General features: G+C 40.1%; 2 protein-coding genes across 8 annotated transcripts in view; both read left to right on the forward strand.

Moving 5' to 3' along the window:
* Window positions 1-20,263, forward strand: part of LOC1273169 (protein slit) — a 105,002-nt gene that overhangs the window by 58,276 nt on the left and 26,463 nt on the right. The window lies entirely within an intron of this gene.
* Window positions 12,439-20,263, forward strand: part of LOC1273160 (fasciclin-2) — a 172,115-nt gene continuing 164,290 nt past the window's right edge. The window contains exon 1 of the mRNA XM_061647140.1: window positions 12,439-12,452. The gene's annotated coding sequence lies outside the window, so the exon portion shown is untranslated. The remainder of the gene's footprint in view (window positions 12,453-20,263) is intronic.

Here is a 20,263-nt window from a genome sequence, read left to right on the forward strand (position 1 = left end):
TCCCATATCAGATGGAGAGAAGTTATTCCTTCGTATTTCTTTGTTGCTAAAAGAATCATAATCATAACTACCATATCGTTGAAATTCTGAAGAATACGACTCAGATTTAGGGTGACAATAGCAAGGTTGCGAACTTTGCCACATTAATTTACCGCTAAAAGTTAGGGATCAACCACAGAGTTTTGGTCTTTTGGTGAAAGTAACATTCATAACAGGAATAATTTAGTTCTACCTGACATCTGTGCTTATTAAAAATGAGTCTGCTTGGGAATATTACTTCTCCTTCTTTAGACATTATCTTGCTTTCTTCCTGTACATCACGACAAAGAACAAACGTACACAAAGGTACCAGATGTGACCAAAATACATGCTTGCAAACGCAAAAGAGCGAGTAAGTGTCAAAACAGTGGCATAAGATTTGCCTCACATTCGGTGGATAGAGGCAACTTTTTGTTGGGGTGATTTCTGAGCAAAATGAAAGACAAAATTAAAAGAAAGTATCATCATCATGTCATGCTCCCTAACTAGGGGTTTCTAAGCTACTATGCTGCTGCTTGCATTCCAAGAGAATCCTTCCACCCGAGGTGTTTGTGATTATCACTTTGGCGAGGGTGCCACCAAAATGTCCTTTTCTTAGCTCTTAGTCTTGGCACAGTTTTGTTACATCATTCACACACGTTGTTTCATTTAATTTGCGCAACATTACACACCGCATTATGCGTGTCGCTTTTGTACGAGGACCGGAGTTGTGATATCATATACTCTGTAGCCATTTTGATTATTGCGTCGCCACCACCATAGAACCGTCGTTTATTTATGCTTTCTGTTCGTCCCCCTTTTACAAGGGGAGAAACTCCAACAGGAGTAAACAGACTTTTTTGAACAAACATCCTGTGGAAATGGCAAAACAGGAAAGCATTCCCTGTGGAAGGATTTATTCGCCTCGCTCCCTGTGGAACTTCTTTTTCCCTTAGGAGGCATACTATATTCACGCATTACTTCGTCTATCTGTTCGCCCAAATTGAAGGTGACACGATTCAATGCATAATATTGGGAGAGTGAGATACAGGAAAACCCTCGTTATTTTTACAGAATATCCTTCATTATTGTTGCCTTCACTGTTCGTACTATCCTGTTGGACAGTGTTATTTTTAATGGAGGACCTATCGTGAAATCGCTTTTACTTTTGGTTTTATTTTATTTTGTTGAAACAAAAATTGTAATTAAAAATAATAAGGTACATACTAACATTTCAAGGTGTACTACAACAACAATTGCAAAAACATCTTGTATTACTGGTCTTTATTTATTTATATAATTTTGAACACTGATTAGTCATGGTAGATACCTTCAATGCTTCAATGTTGGTTTATTACTTGCCCAACAACGCAGTCACGACCTTCTGGTGATTGCACCGCACCGCCATTTGCGAAGAATAAATGTAAACGGACGAACAAAATACAAAAATACTACGCCTGCACCTCCACTGCACTGCACTGCACCGCATAGTCGATTGAATAATGTTGCAGTACGTTGTTGCCGAATTGCCATGCTCTCAGCTCTTCTGGGAACAGGTTCTGGTGAACATAGACATTCTTCTTCATTCGAAAATTACGAAGTCGAACGAAATTGAACCAATGTGTTTGGACCAGCTGAAGTAACGATGCCGATGGAGAGCCATAAATTGCCTCCAGGAACGTGGCAAGACCTCGCGTTCTCTGGATGACCTCAACAATTGAGCCAGTTCGAGATGCTGTTGACCTACCAATAATATCAGCAACGCCTATAGATATTGGTGTTATTGAAGGTCTCGGCAATTACTCATTCGTTCCCTTCAAATCGAACTCTCTCCTTGGTTTGCCTGTGAATCTTAGATCTACGGACGAAAAACAGAGCTGTCCCATGACATTCTTGCATAACAAAGTTACCGTTAAAGGTAACGTTTTTAGGCCACGTTTCACCTCCAAAATGGAGTGTCAACTGAACTATAAGAACAGGATTAAAATATTTTGAAAATAGTCATAGGGAGCTGGGCATATCTTAGTGTTCCCATCGCAGCGTATCATGTATCGGATCGTTAAAGATCACACACTGGCGATGGAATACAACCACAAAGATCTTTCCATATCCTCTATGAGTAACATCAGACTGATATATCCGTCCATCATGAAAGCAAAGGGTCGATTTTCAAGCATATTATCAGAATTTTACGTTACCCAAATGAACATTCCACTACTAAAAAAAGAGTTAGAAACTATTTGATCGAAATATAGATTTCATAAATTATGGATGTCTATAATGTGTAAAATGATTTCGTTTGTAAGAAGAATGAGAAATATTGTGTCCGTTGTAAAACCAAACATTTTTTTTAAGAACTATCGTCTGTATCAGTGGTTTTCAACCTTTTGAAGCTTTACCCCCCATGTAGGGTGCATGTTTGGGGCGGTCCCATTGTACAGTCGTCAACTCGAACGACTCAATACCATGCCCGTCATGGGTTCAAGCCTAGAATGGACCGTCCCCCCGTAACAAGGATTGACTATCTGACTGCGTGGTAATGAATTAAGTCTTGAATGAATTATCGAATTAATTAATGAATTAACGTCCGCGTAGGACGTTATGCCAAATAGAAGAAGGGTGCATGTAAGATTTCATTCGCTACTAACAAGTTCATGAGCTAGGAGAGAGCTTTAATACCCATGGTATTAAGAAAAAATTCAATCAAAATTTTCCCCCCAAAAATGTTACAATTCTTGGGGGAATTCCTCACGGATTGAAAACCTTTTAAAGTGCCATGTCAACATATTATTTAGATATGCCAACATATTACAAAGAGTAAGCAGAGAGAGCTACATTCCAAACTGTAGAACAATTGGTGTGAACCAATTTGTTTACACTTTCACCTTAATCTCATACCGGACATCATACTGTCCGTCCAGAATTGTACTCATATTTACCGAGGATCTGGCCCTATCACGCTGCACTCCAGCGCCATGATCACAGTCTGATTTGATTTTGCGATGCCATTTTCGAGCTGTTCGATTGTTTATTGTTCATTCATGGAGAGATGCAATCGAGTAGGAAAATAAAAATACAACGACCACAAACGCTGTTCATCGACCACCGGGTGTTTAAGGGCTTGGAATTGGATTTCCTTTTAAACCACTCTTTCCACTCGATCTGCCAGACATCAGTGGACAACTAACCTCAACCTATGCGACCTCGTCTAGCGAACAGTCCACCGTGTCGTATTATGGAGAGACCCTCAAAAGCGAAACTCCACACTACGAAGAATAGATACCATCTCTTCCCCCGGGATCTCTTACCTCCCTTGAGCATGAGTAGGGCTTCAGACTAGCAAGAGTTCAATACGCGGTCGTGTGCGTTGTACCCTTCGTATGGTCAAATGGGCTCCAGCTTACCGCACACAATCTTTCAGGCAGACCTCCGAGTCGAGTCGAATTGGAACAAAGACACAATCCCATCGTCCAGCAACGGGCAGCAGCAAACTTGAACCTCAGCTAGTTCGTGACTCGTGATTAAGCCCGTTGCCCGAAACGGACGATAGCGGTACACGATTCCACCCAGGAAGTGGCCAACGTTCGAAGTCCAATGGTGGTGGTGATGTTGTTAGCCATTTCTCAAATTTATTGTCCAACTTACCTCTGTGCCAATAAGCTCCAGTCCGAGTCGGCTAGCCACGAGTAACTGCTTCCCGAGTGGTGGACTCTCCGATAAGCGCTTGGACCCGTGGTTGAGATCCCCAGTCCCACTTGGGATCCTCGGAATCTGCGTGTCATGCAAATAATCGGCAACCACTGATCGGTGGAAGTGGAAAGTTAAGTTATTTTATTTGAGCAGCCTTGTAGAGCATCGGGTTGGTGATTCGATGCAACAGCGAGAGGGCGTGAAAGACTCCACAAAAATGGACAAGGAAGTGGCCATTGTTCAATGCGCGCTGTTAGAACTGTTATTATTAGCATCATTGCCGTTATTATTTTTTTTATCATCGTACCGGTGCAATAGTGATTGTTATTACTATTATTACCATCCGCGACCTATTGTGATGGGAGTGCGATGAAGAATGAATAATGTATAGGAAATTGAGCAGTTTTCTCTTGAAGAGGTTTTGAGTGACTATGTTTATCTAATGTGCTTGCATCTATGCTACATTGTATTCATTGGATGAATACGATATGTCTTATTTTGTGTAATGATCACTGTGTGCTCAAAATGGGAATTTTCCTTTTTTTATTCTAACATAAACTATAGCCCTGAGGATATTAACGAAATCAGTTATAATTTCATGGGAGAGGTCAATTGCAAGTCCTTCTGAAAATTGTAAAATTTTGCTCGGGTGCTATCAGCATAATATTGTGTAACGTAAATCTTTAACTACTTTACTTTTTAAAATGAATCTTCTTAGATAATTGACTATGAGATATTAGCTTACTATCTATTACATGCGATGTGCTTTCTTATTTCTATAGTTGAGAGCTGGTATGATTTATTCTAACATGATTAATACTTTTCACGCACACCTTTCGCGCTGTCGGCTCAAACCGTCGCCTAGAAGGAACATTCCGTCCGGGGGCGTGCAGCGAAATCAATTTCAACATAACCGGTCAGCGACTGCAGGCGAACAGCATGATGCATTACATTCGATGCAATAAATTACAATTACGCGAAACAATTAAAAGCGTAAAGTGGGCGGGGACGCTTCTTGTCGGTGATGGGGCATAAACTGTCCAGTGTGTTCCGGCCTCCCCACTCCATGGGCAATATTATCAAACATAAAGTTTGATAAGCTACGATTAAATTTACTACCATCATGCAGTGTTTTAGGGTGTGTATCAGAGGTGTTGAAAATCGCACGCCTGCTGTCCCGAGCTCGATGGACCGTTGGAGATGGTTAATTAATTTTCCGCTCTTCTATCCTCCACTCTACCAAGCGAGCTGTACAATCCTGACCTTCATCGCTGTCGACCACCGCCATGAACGTCGTGCAACCGACCTCGTCCGTCACTGCGTTACTCTGCATTTGCGAAAGTAGGCGTTCTGATGTCAAGCTGGTGTCCGACCGTTAAATGTGCTTTCCAACGCTATGCACGCAATCTGCACTTAACATTTCTACCTCATTGCTCAGCGCAGCAGCATCATCATCATCATCATCATCACCACCGTCGTCAGCATTCTCAATAGCGACGTCATGATCGTGATGAAATCTGTTCGCCACTTGGTCACACTTTAGACGTCGGCAGCATTTAAGCCGCGAATCATATTGCGATCGTATTCTCAAAACTCAAAACAACACAACGCGCGGTTGCCGGCGGAAACAGTTTCTCTCAAACAACGGGGCATGGGAATGACACTCGAAGAATCTCAATGCTTACGACAGTGCAAAAGCCCCTAGCCAACGCAAAGTGTCCGCCAGAGTCAACAGGTTAATTTAAATGTCGTGTATGAATATTTTATAGCATTCAATTAATCTTGCTCTCGTTGGGCATCATCGTTCGCGAATCTGGGACCATCTCTTTCTTGCTGGGTAGGAGATCCGCTCCTGCCGAGAGCGAAAAGTTGGCGAAGAAACGATTTTGCGGCGTTTATTGCCAGCAGCTCATCGCGCGTTGTGTTTGTGGTTTCGTTTGCATAAATCACCATAATAATTTTTCTACCAACACTATGTAGCTTCCAACAAACGCTTGACGGTGGCAGTAGCTCGAAGGCTAGAAGTTTTCTGTCCAACCGGTTTAGGTAGCCTATGTTAAATTCGATTTCGTAAATCTACCATGCCGACGAAAACATTCCCATCCGTCTTATTCGCGGCTATGTACGGTTTTTCCTTGCCGTGCGAGAAATTATTAGCCATCAATCATCATCTTCTTCGGGGTAAATCGTCGTGGATTGTGGACACACAGCCGAAATGAGTGAGCCACGAAAGCACCTTCAGAATCGAAGAAGCTGCCGAAGGAAATCAAAACACATGCACATGTTTCCCACCGTGTTTCAACCTACTTTACTGGTGTACGGTGTGATTTTCATCGATTTACAGTCACGAGGGTCAGAGGGCGCGAAGGAAAAAAATGGATACACGAAACAACCGGAGCTAATCATGAAATTGAAATACACCCCCATCCGCTCTCTGCGTTTACCGGATGCGTAGCGAACTGCTGCCATTTATCCACCGGATCAGCGGATAAGCTTTAAAGCGTTAAAACTAATCATCATTATGTTGCCCCACGGCGGAACATTTCTACGGCAGCCTCCGTCGGTGTTCATCGAGTGGTCAACGGAATTGATCGAGAGCCAGTCACGGTGGATAAATGGTTGCCCATTAGCTGTCAAAATTGGTGCTTAATTTCTGCTCATTTTTTTAGGTCAACTGCTCAGTCTGTGGAAAAGCATTCCTTATTCGACAGGATGAAACGATTCTGTGTTGAAATAGATTGTAAGGGTTTGTTTTCTTTTTCTTTTTGAGTAAAAGGATTTGGAATGACCAGATTTCACATATTATAATTGCAGTTATTGTGGAGCGCACGTAAAAAAGACGGTCAACATCTCTTGCTGTCACATGTTTGTGAAGAACGTTATTCATGTCCAACAGGTTAAATTAGCTTACCTACTAGGGTATATTTATTCCACAGGTTAATTCAATTATCCTTTCTTAACCTTTTGCGGTACCACTAGGCAAAACCCTATCAACAAGCAACGAGTGCACGCGATTAGCCTTCCTTTACACTCCATCACGGGTGGCAGGATATTACTCACTTGAGCTCAAGTGGTATAACGTGTGTATATTTAGCGTAAGTGAGCTTCCCTTGCTCATCGTCTGTTTCAGACTACACAAAACATATCCAGATTAAAAATATACATCTACTGGTAGAGTGCTTCACAAAGCGCAGTGAAAAATTCCTGAAGGCTGACACACGCCAACGGATTGCTTTGTAGAAGATTTCCATTTCCGATGAGCATTCTTCAAAGTGCTGCTGATGATGATGTTGATATTTTCCCCCGAAACAATATAATTGAGTCGTTAAAGTAATGAGGCCACTTAACCTACAAACCGTCCAACAAAGTCGGCTAAGGGTCTCGAGAGGCAAATTTCGATGCAAACTGTTGTTGTGTGTTGACTTATCAGAGAATTTCTACTGGCTTTATTTTTGTTTATTTTAAATGTTTTTGTATTCGTCAAAAGTCTTTACTCGTGCTTGTTAAACAAAAAATTTGTCAACTACATGAAGAATCATTTGCCTCACTTTATGAAATAAATGTGTATGAAATGCTGTTGGTTTAAATCCATGAAATGTCATTGAATTTGTATATTTTTTGTGATTTTTTTGGGAATGGATTCGAAGACCTTTGTGTTTTTTTTTTTAATTATTCTACCGATGGCAACGGGGTTTAATTTGTTGTTAAGTTGTAAACAACTTATATGACCTGAAACGTAGACACAAAATGCTACTGGAATTCGTTACCAACATCAACTGTCGTTTCTTGCAAGCTTTGGCAAAACCAGTCTGAATTAAACACGAAATGCAACACCATATAAGGTATGTTTGGTGAGATTTCTCGATCTTCGCTTCCTCTTACCTTCCGTAGAATCATCTTTCTGCCATGGGGATGTGCTTAATTAATGCTGTAGCAATTTTTAAGTCTCGTCGTCAGCGTCACATGGACTGTTATCATGCAGACGGGTGCTCGGAGACAACCATTTGTTAGAAATGAGTGTTACAAATTTGCTTCCATGAATCTTATTTTCATGAAAAAAATAAACCTCGTAGCTGATGTTTATGTGATTTGTATTAAAAGCAAAATGATGAACTAAATTTACTGGCTCTTTGTAGTTTGATTTATTGTATAAAAAGTTGATGAATTGGAAAAAGTTAATCGTCACAGTCGTTAGCAAACCTTTTATAGTTTGTAGACTATTCTGATTGTTTTGGGAAAATAGCGGTTCTCTTGAGACACAACATTTCATTGTATTACTAATATCATTTCTTTCTTATATCTAAAAATTATATTTTAGATGATTTATTTCACTTTAAAAGATCAAATTTTAAAAATATCAAGCTATCAAAATTTAATTGTCAAAATAATACGGAATAATGCTATATGTGAGTTAATGTACCAACAATTAATCTTATTTCATTAATACGCTATTTTGCTGTTGAGTGAAGAGAAAAGGTTCTCTAGAGCTGCCCCATGCCAAAGAATGCACGAAAGAAGCTTGCAAGTCAAAATGAAGAAGCAAAAGATAGCAACGATATCGTACTCCTGTGGAACAACAACAACATGCACTGCCGATGTTCGAATATCAGATGGTAAGGGTGTGCACAAAAACAAATCCCAAGACTAGAAAGATATTCGAAGATCACAACACAATGATCACCGAATCGAAGAGGAAAATAAAACATCGAAGAAGCTATTTATTCCACGCTGTAAACGTGTTCAAATGGCACGATCAAATCACATGAGAGCAGCAAAACAACTAAAACAACAAAACTCAACCAACATGTAGCAACGTTACGAAAGGAAATCGTTCCCCTTTTCCGTCCTTCCTTTCGTACCTAGTTCACAAACATTGGCACATGCACGATATCGACTGCAAAACGAAATCAAATTAAAAAAATAACACACACAAAATTATTGCGACCCACGGGAGATCGCCAACGTGCAGACCTCCGGAGTAGATGAAGTAGAACACCCTTGACTCGACTAATGGCACAATGTTCGCGCGTTTGCTATGGTTCAGCGCAGTGGATAACTGTCCACTTCCTCACAGCGGAAAGCTCCAACAGCGTAATAGGGCGGTCCTACTGGCGTTACGTTCCAGAATATCGTTTGCTCTTGGAGCCCTCACAATTTGACTGGAGATACACGATGCTCAAGTTTTCGCTGGTCATTCTGTAGTGTGCCATCGGATGAATCGACATCGAAAGATGTATAATTTGCTTCACTTTTCATTGCCAATTGAATAGCAGATCTGGTGTTGTGCTTTAACGGAAATCGTGTAGGTAATCTGGAACATCAGACTCCTAACAGTGGTTCGTTTGGTGAATCTTAGTGATAGGCTATATTCTTAAATCGCACGAGGCTAATGAACTTTCGAACTGAACAGACATGAATCGCCGAGACAACTATTTATCATTAAAGCAAGAGGTTATTCCCTGGAAACTACGCTTTTAACCTATTTAAAACACACAAGCTATCAAATTTACATGATTGAATGTTTTTGTTTTTAGCTGTTTTTGAGTGAATAATACTTAAACACGCCATGAGCATGATTACTCCACTCACAATTTTCAAATGTAGAACAACACTTCACCCAAATGTTTCAATGCTGTACATGTTCAACGGTTGCACCACCATGTGTGGTTTACGGTTTGCATAAATTAACACCAATTCCACCACCGATGTTGGGGCTGTGGAAATCGAAAAACCAAACCGATCAACTTCCGTACCAAACCTCCGCGAACTCTTGCATCCTGTTTCTGAATCATGTGCATCGTTATTGTGCACCGAACCATTGCCACGATTTCGATGTTGTTCTTTGCGATATGTTCACACCCACATACCCACATTTACCAAAAATAAATGCACTCCGCAGGGTAAATGCAGGTTTATCGTTTGAAGCTAGTTTGTTTCATTTTTGCGTTTTTGGCCTTTGAATTGTGTTCCCCTTTCGTTATATCATATTTATATTGCATCAGTCCTATATTTGCCATTACTTTCATGATCAATTTCTTTCCTGTTTGATTTCGCTCTCAAGGTATATATTTTTTATCCAACTGCTCTCATGAATTAAAGATTGCACAGGCTGACAATTTTGTGTCAGATATATTGATCACACAAAATTCATGGACAAATTGCACCACATTTCGTTAAAGGGAATAAGCCATAGCTTAAGCAGTAATCGATTTTTTTTTTCATCGTAATCGACCAACAATCATTTATATCTTTCCTTTGTTTATTACCTTCAAACCAGATGAAAAACGATGGAGTTGTAAGGAGTTGTATAATTTGATAAACTCTGCCTTCGGGCAGAACACAGAGATTGGTTTTGAGTGGCTTTGGATGAAAAATCATCTCTTCCAGTTACGTATAATCCACTGCATTGGATTGAGATGGGATGCTTGGTGGAATTATGAGAAATCTGTTTCGGTTAGCCAAAAACTTTCCCCTTGTGATGCTCGGGCCAGGCGAAATGTCCCTCGGGAATCAACTTAAACCAATCTATAGCACATAAAAAACCGACTGAAAGCGTGAAGAGTTGTTGCACTGCAGTTGAGCTGTTGAGCAGAAGCAAATTGGCAACGAATGGACAGAGCAGACGCCCAAATGCTCCCGAGAATAACCTTTCTCGAACCTTTCTCTAATGGACAGGACGCAACGGTACTGTGGACCACCAAAACGACGCATAAAGCCCGATTCATAAATCATGTAATGATGTCAAAATTTCATAAAAGTGTAATTAATCATGGTCTGGCGGTGTTTACGCGGTATACCGTTTTTATTTTGGGATGCTGATTGTTTTTTTTTTTTTTTTTTTTTTTGATTGCGATACATTTCGCGAATCTCGTTCAACATTCCTTTCAGGTTACCATTTTCGTCAAAACCTGCTTTTTGTTTATTTTCTCTACAACCGTTAAAGTTGTCCTCCCAAAAAACACATGATGACTTTATATCATTCATTTTTTTTTTCTTAATCTTGTTTTCATTGACCACAAATTGAGTTGTTGTTTGTCAGATTAGGTAAGATAATCTTTCTCTGTAAGAAAATATAGAAAAGCTGACAGATTCTATTTGGAACGTTTGGATTGTTTAGAGCAGTGCTCTCGAACCTTTTTTACGAGCTTTGTAAATACATTCGCAGTGGCCCACATATAGAAAAAAACTCATAGTTTGTATACTTTTTTGATAGCTTTTTGATCAAATATGTTTAAGTCTTCTTCTAGACATGCCTATTAAAATTTAATTTTGACGGTTTAAATTTAGATATGTATTATTATAAGTTTGTCTTTAAAAAATTCTGTCGACAACCACGTTTGTTAACGCCACGGACCACAAGTGGTTTAGGGCACAGGCCTTTTCCGCAATAGAACAAAAATTATCATAAAAATATTAAATAATCTATTGCTTATATATAAATAACGTTTAGCAAATAGATATTCGTTTTCCACTGCCAACGCAAAACGCGAAAGTTATTGCTCGTTGTTGGAATATTTCGCAGTCTTCTCCAGACAGTAAAGACGTTTAAGATCAAGAAGCTAAAGCAAACTCTGCATCGAAGATGTGCTGTAATTTATTAGATCCAACCTCGATGACACTATCGACGACCGTCGGGACCATTCTGGGACGAAAAGGTAATAAACAAGGTACATATTATCTGTGTTCCATTTCACCGACAAGCTCGCGAGAATGACTTGTTTATAAGGAGTCGGGTTTTGGGCAAAGCTGAAGCAGAATTCCAGCATAGAGAACAGCAAGGGGATAAAGAAAATTGAAATTTATTACCACACCGAGACAACCAACTGGCGAAAAAGGTTCAATTAGCGACCGGCCGGAAGGTTTAGAGCTCCCACACAGAACAAACTATCGCAAATTGAGCGTACCATTCACGTTAATGCAACAAAAAGAAGGGTCCATTTTCAGCTGTAATATTGTTTCCCATCTTGTCCATAACAAACCACGCTGACACGTATAGGCGATGATACGGATCCGCATTAATTTAAAGACTGCTTGGTTGCTCGGTGGATCATACATGTGCTTAGACACCATGCTCACCGTAAAAGTAAGATGGAGTAATACGTATTCGTTACAGCCAGCAGCAACAAACAGGAGCTTAATAAAAAGTTACGACTCCCCTGGTGGCCGTAACAAAGCTTCAAGTTCTCGGCACAGGTTAACCATCCGTAGCTCTCTAGCTGCGAATCTCGTAAGGCACCAAAAAACGACGGGATATATCATAAACAGTGCTGGCTTTATAATGTCTGCATTCTGACTGATTGGACCAACAGTCCAGTTTGTGTGTCCGCAGTCTTCTGAAATTACAACAACAACAGTCGTTTCTAATAAAAATAACATTCTTTCGGTAGAGGGCTCCAATGCCGCTCCAAAGTTGCATTCTGATGAACAATTTGTCACAAAAAAAGTGTAACCCTCTTGAAGCAACAAACAACCTTTTGGATGTGTTTTCTTCTATTCAAGCATCAGAGCTATAGGACTGTAAAGCCGATACATACGTGGTAGATACAGTATCGGACATTAAGATAGGACCCTTTTTTTTCAATGCACCGTGCACTTGTTTTGCCACGTTACTCGTGTTTGTGTGTGTGTATGTGTGTGAGTGTGTGTGTGTGTATGTGTGTGAGTGTGTGTGTGTGTGTGTGTGTGTGTGTGTGTGTGTGTGTGTGTGTGTGTGTGTGTGTGTGTGTGTGTGTGTGTGTTTGTGTGTGTGTGTGTGTGTGTGCATGTGTGTGTGTGTAGTAGTAGAAAGTGAGTGTGCTTTTTAATGTGTATTTGCAAGTGCGCGGGTTTGTGTCTGAAAAACATAGCTTGCCATGATGTCATATTGCGTTGAAATTATTCTTATTATGTGTGTTATCATGTGAAACATTGTGCGTTTACACTTGGATAAAAACTAAAGTTTGCATCGACAGCAGCCCTTGTTCCTCGGACGAAAACGCAGGTGTGCTGTTTCATGAATGTGAATGCGACACCGGTGCGAAATGGACACACGCACAATAGCAATGAACTCGGCATTCTCTCACAGGTGTTTCTCCAGTGCACGCCATTGAAAGGCCTTCGTGCATCTCTGCGTTGCACGTTGTGTGCGAATGGTAAACTTTGTGCGTGCATTGAGCTGGCGCGCAGTTGTTCTTTTCAATGGGCGTTTTGTTTCATGAGCGCGGCAGTATTCTGTTCTCGATTTTGAAGGGAAGACGCTTACTCGCGTACTCGTTGATAGTTTTTATCCATGCGATGTTTTCGCTGCTCGACAACGATGTAATTCATCGCGTATAGAAGTAGAACGCAGGCAGAGCACGGGATCAGCCGTGTCCAAGTTTTTAACCAGCGCGTTCTTGACGGTCCAAGCAAGCAATGTTAGTAACAATGGGTCGAGGTAAACGTTGTACCGATTATCAGCGCCATATGTAAAAGCGAATGGCTGCTGCTGGCATTAAGCGCAAAAGGATCGAGTTCGTAATGGAACGATCGCGCACTTTTGTGGCAAACGCGCTTCGGACAACCGAAACGTGCTTAGACAACTGAAACGCGCTTGGACAACCGAAACGCGCAAGTCAACCGGTCGTCCTCAGAAGACCACGGCGAAAGAAGACCGTAACATTGTTAATATATCGAAAACACACTGATCGTGAGGGCGGTGGTCCTGCTTATCACACCAAAAACCTAACCCAAAACACAAAAAAGCTACTTACAAATCTATCCGAAACGACCTACTTGTGAAACAAACACACGCATCAATACACATTCAAACATACATCCACACACACACACACATGCACACACACATACACACACACATACACACACATACACACACACACACACACACACACAAACACATACAAACCACACATAAACTTGGCCCAACGGGTGCACGGTGCGTTAAAAACCCAATGCCCTATCTTTCTGTCCGATACTGTATGTTTCCATTATCCTACGAAACAAATTCATTCACTCCAAATGGCGTCGTTATATTGAACGGTTGTCCTGATTCAATAAACCTCTCACTTCTTGCAGACGTTTCTTTTCACCTTCCGCACCTTGAGTCATAAAAGCGTCTGAGTGCTTCCCGTCTAAACGAAACGAGCAGGATCACAAGGATGAACATTGATGATCCTTTTGTCTGCCGGATGAGTCATGTATTTAATGGTGGGGAAGTAATGGACGGCGCCATGGAGTTTGCTGTGGTATTTCTATTCAAGACAGTTGTTAAACCAGAATGTGTGACGAGTAAACGTGTTTTCAAAAAGTATATGAAGGGAAAATTGTTGCACCAGCATGTACTTCAGAATGTTCACATTTGAGGTTCAAAAAGGTTGTAAAAGCTGAACCGTGCCAAGGTTTAAAATGTAATTGTATGTTGTAATACAGCAATAACGTGAAACATGAAGTAGTTGCTAGTTGAACCCTATTTTAGCCCATGTTATTTAATCCGGGTCTGCATTTTATAAATTGACAATATCTAAAGGTGCAAATAATCCAAAACCACTTCAAATCCATTAACAGACTGAGCACGTCGATTAAACATAGGATCATTGTACGGTTCAATCGTGTTCTTGAAAGAACGAAAACAATAGGTGCTAATGTCGGTGGTCTTCAATTTCAAGAAGCTGTTGAATACTTCAAATGGTACGATGCATTGAAAAGCTTAATAAACAGGTTTGAAAAGTGTTTATTGTTAGCTATAATCTTTTAGATGCATAATCTTTTTTTGTAGGTTTTTTTTTTTGTAATCAAACACGTCAAATGTTCAAAACAAGAATAAAGTTATGTTTGTAACGTATTACAAATATTTTGCTCTTGAGATATGCTTTCCTCGAAAAAATAGTATATTCACATTGATCTTGAAACTCAAAATCATGCATGCAGAACTAGGTCGAAAATAGTCCCACTTCTCATGATGTTAATGAAATCAATCGTTGTGCAACATTCAATCAGTGTCAAAACCACTCGAACATTACACTGCTCATCGAAAGTGCTTGATAATACACTGAAACACTCAACTGCACTGATTGTCCTGCAACTTTGTTTCACGCAAGAAGACAAAATCAATCAGTACTCTTATTCCACTGTAGTACCATCCGGTCATGACTGTGATGACAATTTGGATTTTTATTCCTCCTGTCTCATGAGTGCATAATGAATAATCGATGACTACGCAGGCGACAGATAAATTATCTCACAGTGGCTTTCCCACATCCGGATGTGCCAAAGTGATAGTAAGTGCATACCCAAATAAAAATCCAATCACAGCTAGAGGGAGGATAAAGGCGCAGATAATTTGTAGAGCGTACACGGTAAAATGCGTGGAACTGACGTTAATTAAGTTAAATTATTGGATTTTATTTTAATCTTTTGTCAATAAATATTCACACGATTGCAATGCGTTCACAGCCAGCGAGTATCGAAAATGGGTAGAGAACATGAAATGTTTTCACATTTGGTTATTGCTGTTTGGTTATGGACATCGGTCCTTCATGACTTTTCATCGTCTGGAAAATTGGTTTTCCATTTGTGCACTCCACATGCCAATTCATACGAGTGGTGCTTGATAAATTTGTCAAATTAAATAAAACAATCGCTGGTGATATCGATTGTGTAAAAGTGATGGACAATGATTACCTGTAATTAAATATAGTACCACCTACTATGGAATGGTAAAACAATATGACATAAATAATAATGAATTGTCACGGGTTGCAATAAATTTAGGATTCATTTTTGATGGGTTGCATGGATTTAAAATCCATTACGGGCAGGTCATTTCAATTTGCTCGTTAGCTGAACAAATCCGCAACCAAATATAGTACAAAATCAGGTAAATAAAACTCTACGAGAAATGGCTTATGTTCTGCTTTCATGCCTGTTTGTTCTGTCTCCACACGGAAGCACGGTTTTATCACATTTGCCCTCAATGCTCACGTGCTTATTGAATTTTTCCCTCTTTCATGTGAATAACCTCAAACAAATCCTACGTTATTTCTTACCATTATTTTCAATTTACTACTCACAAGCGTGTACATTAATAGTGCAGGAAAACCTTCAGAACGAGAAATGAAAGAAACATTCGTTCTAAAACTTCGCCAAGATGTGTGGCGTTAGGAAAAGAAGTACGAAACGAAGGGGAAGGTTTTACATACATGAAGACAAAACCACAATGGAGGCAAAACCACGGCCACCGCACATATGCAAACACTTTACGCTGGCGACGATGGTCTTATGGAAAACTGTTGGTAGGGGAAAATAAGAAAAACTCACTCCATTGGCACGTTTTTCGTGCCAGGCGTTTGAGGTCCCATAACAATATTTCACGTTCCGTTCCCGACCGACTCCAGTGTGAAGGATGTCTCATACTCCAACGGCTCCACTAAGACGAGAAAAGTGATGGTGATTGAAATTGAACATAGTTGGGCTTTGGAACAAAAGCTGGAACGGACACATCGTATACGAATGCCTGCAGAAGTAAAAAGTAAATGTGCCGTAGTGTTGAATGGTTGGGTTCTAGTCGGTTCGTATCCTTATAGGTTAAAGCAAGAAAATGATGCACGAGTTAAATTAATATCAAAGTCAAGACGCCACATATATTGGCTGAGTTGAATCAAATTGACACGTAAGATCTAGAACCGTTGAAGTTAAATAAAAAAATATGTACAAAACTAGTTTAACTGTTCAGCGTCATTGCAGAACGTGAATCTTCAGTGTTCAATTCTACATCATGATCGGTACTCATTCTATGAGTGTTGTACTTTTAAAGCTATGAGCGGTAGAGAACTGTGAGAGAGAGAGCCTTTTTGCTTAACTTTCACCGACCTCATGCACTCAAAGTGAAAAAATACACCTGAATAACTGTATGATTGAATAAAGTTACATTCCATATCTACACCCATCCTAGCCAAAGCGAATCCTATGAGAAGCGAAATATCTGAAAACAAAAGTAAATCATACCCTTATACTATAAGGAAACATCTACTATACATGAATCTTTCGTTGGCAACTATCCTTAAGCTTACTATTTGACGCATCATCATTTCCAGTCGATGGTTTAACGATAAAATCGAATGTTTACCATTTCTTGGCAAAGAAAAATATAAAATAAATTCATCGCCTTCTACACTTCATCAAACTGCATAAAGTTTTTCCACTTTTCATTGCACTAGAGCAGCTTTCGTTTCGCTTACAGTGAAAACTTCTCATCGTTTCTTCGCATTACGGTTTGTGTTGTAATTGATCCGAGCCAAGCAAAAGGTCCATGAAGTACGAAGATTCTAACGAATGCGATAAATATTTTCCACCTTCGATGTGTTTTTTTTTTCTCTCTTTCCATTCTTTCCGCACACTAGAACCGAAAGAAGTGAGAGAAAATTAATGAGAACCAGTGCGGCAGCAAAGCACTCTGGCAAAGATTATCCCGGTTTGGAGAAAAGTATTTTCGGAACGTCTGGAATTTATGACGAACCATCAGAGATTTTCTCGGCCAGATTCTTTAGTAGCGACCGACGGAAGAAGTAAATGTGAATGATTGTTGGCTAAGTCTTGAGTACGTAGAATACTGTTCTTATAAAGGGGATTTTCTTCGCTAATTTAAACTGGGAATAGTAAAAGCACTTCGGTTAATACTTACCTCAAACCTTCAAAACACATTCAAAGATGTTTGTTTTAAAGACAAGTCGTATTACAGAACTTTCTATACTTACTTGGATGCTTATCTAAATCCGATATTATCTTTGTCTTGTTATTCCCGTCGACGGGGTTCTTTGCGGCCAGCTCGGAACGTTGTGCTCTTTCTTTGAGACATCGTAAACAGACAGTTTCAAGAAACAGACATAATACGTCGTTGTTTTGATAGAAGTTAATTGACTACCGAACCTCCGAAGATCCGAACCTCGTCAACCACCCGGTGTGGAAGACTATTAGTGCATGGTATGCATGTAAACAAAATTGCTCTTCGCTAGCGTATGGAACAAGAACTGAAGATATCATACCAGTGATGTGATAATGGGTAAAGAACTCAATCTTCTACTCTGCATCAACGGTATGGGAAATACTACTTCCCCACATGATATGGGGATAGGGGGGCTAAGTAAGTGATTCCTTGTTTACGTAGCAATTACGATTCGGTAATACAAACATAAACATTACACCGCATCACCGATGAGTCTGTATGAGCCATCAGGAGAATAACATTCGACGGCGCGACCGGTGGAGATTGATTTCATTTGGAGACGCCCAACACATCATTCAGGCGCAGTAGGTGTTGCTTGCCAGCTAATCTTAAACGCCTTCGCTAATGAATGGACCTATGAATAGATTTGAGAACACAATCTCCGACAGTTCACTATTTATAGAGATGCTGTACAACCACATGAATTATTTTCTATCATTGCTTTTTCCATTAGTGTGCGCTTGAAATTGAAAGTATTAAATTTGTTGTCGTATCAGTACACTATCATATTCTTCTCAAGCAAATAAGCTCTTTTATCAAGTATATTCTATTATAGCTTTTATAAAACATAAATTCAATCCTTGATTTGTGTTTCACTCAACGATTCAATGAATCTAATGATATGTGATCGCGGTCTGCTTGCCTTTAGCAACGGAACCAAAATATTTATTGTCATTCAACAAATATATTATCGATGGAAAATGAACTGGAAAAAGAAAAACTTTTCCCTTTCCTGGAAGAAGACGGAGTACTCAGTAACGACAAAGGCTGCACTTGTGACCGATGCATCACGAAGAATGCACACGGAAAATAAATAAATTCGATACTGAACAAAAAAACTAAATTTGAAGGCGACATCCGCCAGTAGTATCTCATCCTTCAGTTTGCTCACAAACGAAATCGAATTTGCCCCACGGGATGCCCACCCGGAAGTAGAGAGAAAATGTTGACAATAACGATCAAAACAGCAATGCAGAGAAAGATTTTTGTTGTTCGCTGGAGTGTATGCAGCTGTGAGATTGCACAACCGTTGAATCTGTTTCTTTTTTTTTGTGTTTGGAAGCGCAAACCCGGAATGTCGACAGGGATTGTTTTCTTAAAAATTCGTCCCAATACCGCCCCCGAAGCGATGATCCAATTTTGATTGTAGAAAAAAGATCGAAATGAAGCGAATGAAACAACAAAAAATGTCTGCCACTAATGGTTCTTGGAAAAGTATGCAGCCCGCCCTCATTGAAGGCTGCTGCAGAAGAGTCCACGCAAGAGGGATACCGTTTTCTTGGCATCCACGCGCCCCCATGTCGAGCGGTGGGATAGTTTTACGATATCGAGTGAATTTTTCAAGCACATAAATTATAAATATTTTTATTTTATAAAGTCATCCTCAAGCTAGGCACTAGGAACAATGATCATCCCTTTCGATTTGATTCCCAGTGTGGTTGGGTTTTTGGGTTTTCGGGTTCTTAACATGAGCACCGCTCTAAATTATTCATCAACTTTCGTGGAGGATGAGCAATGCTCATCTTTCGCTACGGTCTCGAGACGTTCGCCTGCCCATCCTCTTATGTGACTGCTTTTTTATTCTTCTCGTACAGCTCCTTCTTTATGTCTTTCCGAATCCGACTGGTATTGCTAAGAAAAAGTAAGACGGTGTTGCACACTCCAACTCCAATCCCTCATCCATGAAGGTGGTATTGCTGGAAGGCGCCACAAAAAAGCGACGCTATCGAAGCGAGAAGTCCTTAACGTCTTTATCATAAATCGGACATGGCAGATGCATTCACTTGGTTTCGTCGCCATAGTCGTCTGTTATCCCTTTCGTTGTTCACGTTGCTTGTTTCTCACAAAACTCGTTGGAAAAGGTCCAAAAGAGCGTTATGCACACCGTTCGGTGGCATATATCCATGCTCGTTGCTAGAACATCCTTGAAAACAAATGCTTGGCCTTCCTCGAGGAGATTTATTGAAATATCAAATTATGAGAAATGAACCTGAAATCTCGTTCCAAGCAGAGGACCGGAATCCGTTGCTCAACGAACCCCGGTCATCAAATGCATGTTTTCGACGTTCAAAGAAGAATCAAAGGAATGAAGAAAAATTACATACTCCTCCCATTCGGGATCATGATACGTCCAGGAAAACTAATGAGTAATTTATACGAAGCATTATTTGTTTTGCTTTACATCCAAACCATTCGCTACCGATGGTAAAAGAATGTGTGATGCAGAAGGAGAAAAATGGACAACGTGTTACGAAAATTGCTTGCCATCATCCTCAGACATGTAATCCGAGACACGACATGATGGGTGAGCTGAAAGATGCACAAATTGAAGATTTATCGCTGATAGCACCATTTCGTAACTGCTCAAGGCGAGAAATGCTTTTATTCTTCGCAAAAAAGCAGAGCATCATTGAACCACACTTTGTTTGTTTTGTTACGGGTGAATTGCTGGTAATCGGATATTTCTGAAAAAAGTGGTCAAAAATGCATAATTAAGGAACACATTTTTATAAAATGTTTGCTTACATTTGCAGCAAAACCGAGAGGAAACCAATGCAAACCACTTGCCTGTCT

This window comes from Anopheles gambiae, chromosome 2 (genome assembly GCF_943734735.2).
Source record: "Anopheles gambiae chromosome 2, idAnoGambNW_F1_1, whole genome shotgun sequence".
Lineage (NCBI taxonomy): Eukaryota > Metazoa > Arthropoda > Insecta > Diptera > Culicidae > Anopheles > Anopheles gambiae.